The sequence below is a fragment of the Onthophagus taurus genome, chromosome 1, assembly GCF_036711975.1.
Source record: "Onthophagus taurus isolate NC chromosome 1, IU_Otau_3.0, whole genome shotgun sequence".
In the NCBI taxonomy this organism is placed as follows: domain Eukaryota; kingdom Metazoa; phylum Arthropoda; class Insecta; order Coleoptera; family Scarabaeidae; genus Onthophagus; species Onthophagus taurus.
In genome coordinates this window covers 20,167,922-20,176,247 of record NC_091966.1, presented here as the reverse complement: position 1 = coordinate 20,176,247, position 8,326 = coordinate 20,167,922, and the positions used below count along the sequence as shown (strand labels likewise).

General features: G+C 31.3%; 1 long non-coding RNA gene across 1 annotated transcript; it reads left to right on the top strand.

Annotated features, from left to right (window-relative positions):
- The first annotated feature begins 830 nt into the window (after window positions 1-830).
- On the top strand, window positions 831-3,468 carry LOC139431450 (uncharacterized). The gene is made up of 3 exons (XR_011641577.1): window positions 831-928; window positions 1,182-2,375; window positions 2,442-3,468. It is a non-coding gene; the product is annotated as an uncharacterized lncRNA (long non-coding RNA).
- Window positions 3,469-8,326: the final 4,858 nt, after the last annotated feature.

The following is an 8,326-nucleotide window of genomic DNA, read 5'->3' as shown; positions in this document are numbered from 1 at the left end:
TCAATGTAAAAGACAGGATAGGTTTGTTAGATCAAAATGGGGTATATAAACTGCAATGTAACACTTGTAGTGCCACTTATATAGGAGAAAGTGGTAGGTCTTTAAAAACCAGAATTAGAGAGCACCACCACAATGATAGTTCTAATTTCGGTTGACACATGCTTAACTCCTTGATTTTGACATACCACAAAATGTGTCATTATTACATTCACACAACAAAGGTTTCAAACTGAACCTATTGGAACAATACGAGATAGATAAATTTAAATTTAAAAATCCCCAAATCGAATGCCTTAACGAGCAGATCTTCAGTTCTAAAACTCCACTTTTTGGGGTCCCAGCGGTCAACAGCCACCTTCCTCCTTTACACTTACCCCTAAACCCATTTTTCTTTTTATACAAATAACTTAAAATGCACATTTCAACTCCCACTCACCTTCACCCTATGTATTTTGATTAGTTCGATTTTGAACTAAATCATCATAACAAATAAATTTTTTTTGAAAATTTTTACCAAAATAATTAATTAAATAAAGTGTCTTTGAAATATTTTTACAAATAACTTCCTATTATATTGCTGTTTTTTCAAAATATTTTACATTGTTGTTTTTTCTTTGTCTCTGAGTCTGCTATTAACATTGAACTACTTAAATTGCTTTACATTTGTTCAAATTACTTACTTTTCATCTTTTACAAAAATATTGTTATCTCTTTTATTTTTCTGCTTTCGAAACGTCACAAAACCTAAAAAACTTGTTCCTATAGTATTTCGTTGCACTCGATTTATATTTTTAGATTCAGAACGTTCTTCAATTTTAACGTGTTAACTTGTAACTTTGTCTTTAATTTTAAAAAAATTTTATTCAAATAATCACCTTTCTAAACTTAATATTTAACAATACACTTTTCTGTGAACTCTTGTATAATTGTAAGTACTATTTTTTATATCTTTTTTATTATATTTTTATAAATTTAACTTTAACATCAATTTTCAAAACTCTTTTTTCTTTTTTGTTAAATTATTAAATTGAACGATTGTTAACCTTATTGTAGAGTCGCTGAGGATGGCCATGGGCCGAAACTAGTCAGACTTAATTAATAAAACCAGTTTCAAAAGTACAAATTGAGAATATTAAATTTAATTACCCTTTCAAAAGCTACTTTTTGTCTATCTCTTTTAGTTTCGTAGATAGCCTATGCAGACAACTAATTTGAGACACCTGTACATTATTTAAACCTACATCAATCAACGCTTTGCTAACATCTTACAAGGTGGCTTACAGAATCACAAAAAAAGTACTATGTTTGCGTAAAAATACGTTTTGAACATGAGACTGTCAGAAAATCATTGCTGATGAATATGTATAACATTTTACTGATGCAAATTTTTTAATAAAACTGACATATATGTGATCTCTGAAAAGCTGAGTTTCCTTAATCTCACTTTGGAAGGATAAACACGCACCTTTTGAAGTTAAAGGAAAAAATAACAGCTTGTATAACAAAAGTGAATGAAGATGCAACCAAAATTTTTGTAATATCACTGTAATTCTTGACGTCAAATGTGCTTGATCTTTATAAAGATATAAAAACCATGTTTGAGGAGCACTTCTTACAGCTATTACAGCAGCATGATCTGCGTTGAGAAATACAGTAAATTTCTCTTAACTCGAACTTCTATATCTTGAGTCGATTTTCAGTCGGCCGATAGTTTAGTCGATGAACATAAATGTATAAACTTTAAATGTAAAAATCGAGTTAATATGCAGTTGTGTTGTATATGCACCTAAACGATCGGCCGACTAAAAATCGACTGTGTGTGTCCAGGCTTAAGCTCACTTTTACCACCTTTTGATAAAATTTATCAAGAGGTACTGATGTTACTTAGTTCTGGTGGGGTCGACACAGATGAGGAAGTGTATAGTGGCGGAGAAGTACTGTAACTAAATGTCGAAAATGATGAGGAATGCCGGGAATTATTTGAACTTCCTGAACGTTCCTGTTCCATATTAATTTGAACTGCATTGCTATGAAGAGTACCCAAGTTTGCCTGAAAAGGATGTCATTAAGCTCGTTGTGTGGAATCTAATGTCAGCAATTTTCCCCCCAAGCTTTTGCAATTGTCGGAATGTTGCTATCGGGGTTCGACGATGTTTCCAAAAGTGAACATGCTTTTTGCAAAAGTAAATTTTGCTTCGAAACCGGAACTAGCGATTTCTATCTTTTGGTATGATGAGTTTGAGATAATGCATTTGGGGGAAGCATTGAAGATGTTGATGCTCTGAAAGAAGTCCGTTGAATGTATTCACCTATTTCTTGTTTCTCCGAACCATCCTCTTGTTGCTCCAATTCCTGAAATAACGTTTTACAATAAGGTACACATTATGGCACAAATATTTTATTTCGTTATGTATGTAAATTTGTTGTTTTGCTTGTTTAAGTTTCCACTGACTACAGGAGAATGGACAGATATAGCTCACGAATTCGGAATACGACATCAATTTTGGAATACTCTTGGCTAATTGAATGGGAAACATATAGCTATAACGAAACCAGACAACTCAGGCTCCTTGTATTATAATTACAAGGGATTTTTCAGCATCGTACTTTTGGCTCTAGTTAATGCAAAGAAGGAATTTATAGTGGTTGCTGTTGGAATGAACGTTCGAATTTCGGATGGAGGAGTGATGTTCTACTCTAAATTTGGAGAATTGTTCCAGGAAGGAAAACTGAATTTACCCCCACCTGCACCATTCAAACACTTCTCTAGAAATAAAAAGTCTAGGTGTGATTATTGATAGAAAATTAAATTTTACATCTCATATCAACAAATGTTTAAGATCATGTTTCTACAATTTAAGGTTAATTTTTCAAAATCGTGATCTATTGAATTGTCACCTAAAAACCCTACTCTGTCAAAGCATGGTCCTTTCCCATTTAAACTACTGTGACGTCCTTTGGGTCACACCTTAGAGCTCGAGATATGCAGTGAGTCCAACGGGTACAAAATGCATGTTTAAGGTTGATTTTCGGTGTTTCGCGCACGGTACACAGTATTTCTCCCAAACTTAAAATAGTTGGATGGCTCAATATGGCAAATCGACGTCAGTTACATGCTGCTGTGTTGTACAACAAAATCCTCTTACAAAAAACTTCGCCCTACATTTGCCGTAAGATTCGATTTAGATCAGATATTCATTGCATCAATGTCAGATATCGGGTACTATTAGATGTACCAAAACATAGAACAGAATCTTTCAAACACTCTTTCACGTCCAATGTGTCATTAATTTGAAATAAATTACCAACAGAATTCCGTCAATTAAGTAACCAAAATTTTAAAAACAAATTACATCGCTATTTGCTGACTCAGCAATGTGAGCACCAGGAATCCCATTCTATATGACTGTCTACCTCTGCGGGGGAGAATAAAATAAAATAGAAAGTCGCTTTGCTTTTTCTGAGTAAATTTACATAATTATACATTTTTGTTTATTTTTCTATTTTTTGGGTCTCGACCGAATTTAATAATTTAATAACTTAATTTACCAATTTGATTTTTTATTTTGCTGCCTTTTGTTTATTTATTTTTTTTAAATTTTTATTTCTTAAATTTAGTCCCTTTTTGTATACATATATATTTTTTATATAATATTCATTTGGTTATTTCTTTCCATCTAAATTTTAATATATTTGAAATAAAACTATGTGTATAATCAAGAAGATAACAGCTTGAATAACAAACAAATATGTTTTTTAAAAATATGTTTAATGACGTTGCTCCTGAAGATGATTGAATGTACGATCGAAACCGGTAGAGCTGAAAATTAGAAAACCATCCATCTATAAATACAGATAGTTTTATTTCAATTATATTATTTTTTATATGTTTTTTTTACGTTTGAAGGGTTAGGTGGAAGATCAGTCTTCTGGCTGAATCTCGCTTTTCGTCGATTATGTAACTCTAATTGTGTTTGGTTTAGAGAGAAATAAAGACCTTTATTATTATTATTACCGAAAACAAGTGATCTTTACCCATATGTATTTGTTGCTGACGAGGCATTTACATTACATAACAATTTATTGAAACCTTACTCTCAAAAATTACTGAATGCATCTCGACAAATATTCAACGAAAGGTTGTCACGCGCTCGAGTAGTTGTAGAGAATGCATTCGGGATATTAAGTTCACGGTTTCATGTGTTCTAAAAACCTATCAATCTACAGCCACCAAAAGCTACAATAGTTACTCTTGCCTGTTGTTATTTACATAATTTCTTAATGAAAGAAAATGAACTGTACCACATCTCAAATGATCGATGTAGAGATGTAGAAAATTTATCAGCCTTGCAAAGTACTTTTCAAAGAAACAGTTCTACAGTTGCCAAGGCAGTCCGCGACAAATTTTGTCATTATTATAACAATGAAGGAAAATACTGAAAGCCTCATTTAATGTTGACTTCTTTTTAAACAGTGTACTATGTGTTTAATTTTTTGAAATACAGTACTATTAATACTTACTGCTTTGGCATTTCTGTTAAACCTGTCACCTACAACATAGTGAGAAAATCATGTGAAAGATAGTGGGCATAGATGTGTTATATAGGTATATAAGTTATGTGTTATATGTATAGGTGTTATATAGGTATATGTATAATAGAACCTAACTGAAACGGGGTAACTAAAAATAGGTTACTCCAATTAGGGCTAAAATGGAGTCTCTGTGCGAACAAATGGATTTTTTACCAAAACTTACTTGATTCTCTGTTATTTTTGTCGGCTGCTGCTGTACTGGTTTTTCGAACCTCTCAAGAAAGCATAAAGCAAAAAACGCCGCATGAGGAAGGTGTGTAAAGTTCGTCGGCGCTCTTTCCCGACCTCTTTGATGCGGCAATCTTTTTCAATTCTTTTCTATAATTTGTTCGCAGACTGTTTATCTTTTTTTTTACATCCTCTCCTTTGATGATGTTTTATTCTCATTAAAAAGGATATGAGGCGGTCAAGAGCTGAATTTCTTTCCGCCTTGTTAGAATACATTGAGTTGGTCGGATTCCATAGTTCTGAAGATAGTTCGTATTGCTGGATAAAATTACGAAGAGCATCTTGTTCATCATCACGGGAACTACATGAACCAACAGTATCTCCATCGTCAACGTCAGTTAGTGGTTCGGTCATTTTCACCACTTTTTCACAGGCGCGTTGCTTGAACTGAACCGAGTGTAATGTAGGAAATAGAATTTAACCTGTCTTTAAATCATCTGGATTAAAATAACATACGTTTTTCAGATGTTTTGTTATGGTTACAATTAAATAAAAGTATTTAATTTTAAATATTGAGTTTATTACACTGATTGTCAGTATTGATGGAAATATTGGCTCAACCCTACACGGTCAATAGTATTGTCAGTATCCCCTCCAATTTTCAGTAGATTTTTCTATTGATGCCCAAAAATCAGAAAATCCGGATTTTTATCAATACTCCATCAATATTTACCGTCAATAAAACTTTTGACATAACACGGTCAATATTGTTGTCAATATACTAAGGTATTGTCAATATTATTGAGCGTGTAAAGGCCGCTTAACATTTATTATTATTTTTTCGGACACTCACTGGAAATGGCCTACATTTCCTTATTACAAATCGTAAAGAAAAGTACCTCATTTCTTTATAGCAACCAAATAAACAATTAATTATTTATTAGAATAAATATTAAACGTACAATTATTAAGGTTAGAGAAGCTTATACTTGATGTACACTGTTGTAACTGTAAATCACCACATGTTAGTGGCGATTTTGATAACACCTCCTGATGAACTCCTGATGAATCACTACTTTATTTTTTTTGTTTGGTTGCTGTAGTGAGGGAAACGGCAGAAACGACAATTTGATTCTCGAGCTTGTCGTGTACTTTTTAAATAATTTCTTATAAAATGTAGGTAATTCATTCAAATTGAGTGTCCGAAAAAACTTCATGTATTATTCTTAAAGAAAAGTAACTTCTTCTAATCGCGTTTCCTAAAGAAAAAAGTCTACTTTCTTTACTTATAATACAAATAACTATTTTCTGTTGTAAATATGTTTTGTTGGCGTGAATAAATTTTGTTTTCTCTCTCTCAACTAATTTTTCTCAAACTTCCTTTCCGCTTCCTTAGCGATTCGAGTTAGAGGAATTTCACTGTATGTTCAAAATTAAAATTTCAATAAGTGTATGTGAATTTAAAATCTACTTAATACTAGTGCTCTCTTAGAATTTACTTCTGTCGAAGAAGAAAATATTATGAGTTATATTATTTTGTGATAACAGTTTGGAACCAAAATTTGACAGCATGGAATTGAGAGAACTTTGAATTTCAATAAAAGATGAATATTCTCGTCTAAGCGATATGGCTCAGCGGATTTTAATTCCATTATTAAAAGCTGGCCTGAAAAGGACGCTGTAATAAAAAGCAAGTAAGGAGCAAAAATCAACCTGGAAAAAAGTTTGAAACCGCTGACTTTGTACGTTAAAAACTTGAATCTAATGATATATCTAATCCAGAATTTGTTTGCAATTAAAAATGTTACAAAATCGTTCCTTTTTTAAATTATTTTATTTAATAACTTATTTTCTAATTTAATTTGTGTTATTCATTTCCCCAATACACTTCCTTTCTACTAAATGTTATCGCATAAATATGCTTCTGTCATTAGACTAAGTGGTATTGGGAATGCGAGTACCACTGAGAAGATCACCATCTGTTTATTCATGTTACAGTTCCTAATTTAGATGAACTAGAATGTTGAATTGTGTATAGGGAACCTTCTCTGACGCAGTGATATAATGATAGTATCAAAGCGATAAAACGATTTTCTGACTATAAACGGTATAACAGAACCTTGTTGAAGTCATAATTTTCAAAAAAATTGTGTTATGGAGATGTGAAAAATAATACGTCATCTCATTTCAAACGTGTCGTAATTTTTATAGAATACGAAACAGTATATAAGCGTAACTAATAACTAATAACTACATTTTATATTGACTACTTGATCACACCTAAATCATAATCGAAACTAAATAACTCACTAGATGGCGTATGTTAATAAATGTATATAATCTAACACGCAGCCTTACATTTATAAAACATTCACTATAAAATAATCACAACTTGAAATACTAAACAATAAATCTTATACTACTAAACTCAACATTTCTTTTAGTTTCACAAATTTATCTTTGCTCATTAATTTTGTAAAAATATCTGCTAGGTTTTTATTTGAATCTACTTTAATTATATCTATGACTCCTTCCATATAACATTCATTTACAAAATGATAATGCACTTCAATATACTTAGAATTTTTAGTAAAATTTCCATATTTAGCATTATTCAAAGTTCCTGAATTATCTTCGTATATCTTAATAGGTGCCTTAAAATCAATGTTAAAAAATTCGAGTTATTTTATTAGTTTTATTTCCTGACTAAGAGTCATAACATTTTTCGTGTAATCATCATCAATAGGATTCCAAGATAATTTTTCACTTCTCCCATATCTTTCATTTTAAATTTTCTGGACAATAAGCTTTTGATGTTTTTCTTATTTTTACAACATATTAGCAGATCGTCAACAAACACTACTAAGTAAATCATATCGTCTTCATCTCTTTTGCTATATAAACAATAGTCACATTTACTCCTTATAAATTCATCTCACATAAAAATGCATTGAAACAATCATACCACGCACGAGGACTTTTTCTCAAACCGTATAATGCTTTTTCTAGTTTACACACTCTGTTAGTCCCATTCTCAAATCCTCTCGCTTAATTTATACATAGATTTCTGATAAAATCTTACCATTCAAGAAAGCAGTCTCTACATTAATTTGTTCTATCTGATTACTATTTGTCGCCTCCTCAAAATTATTTGGATTTTCTACATTTTCCTTTCTCTCTTGGATCTTCTCAATTCTTGAGGTGTTCTATGTTGTTGTTTTATTGTTTTATTTTCGGATTCAATTTCTGTACTCTCATCTTGTATTTCAGAATCAGTTTCAATTTCATCACTAGAAGAATCAGTTTCAATTTCATTGTTAATTCTGTTTGTATCTAAACCTATGCATTTTATATTCTCCTCCACAACATCAATATGTCTAGCTACAATAATTCTGTTATTTACTAAAACTTTTTATCCTATTTAGACCTTCTTAACTGTTCTGGTCTTCGAACAAAAATTCTACTTCCATATAGACGTAAATATTTAACAGTAGGCTTTCTTCCAAACATTATATCGTAAGGCGTTTTCTTTTCTACAGTATTTGCTAATGTTTTATTCTTAAGA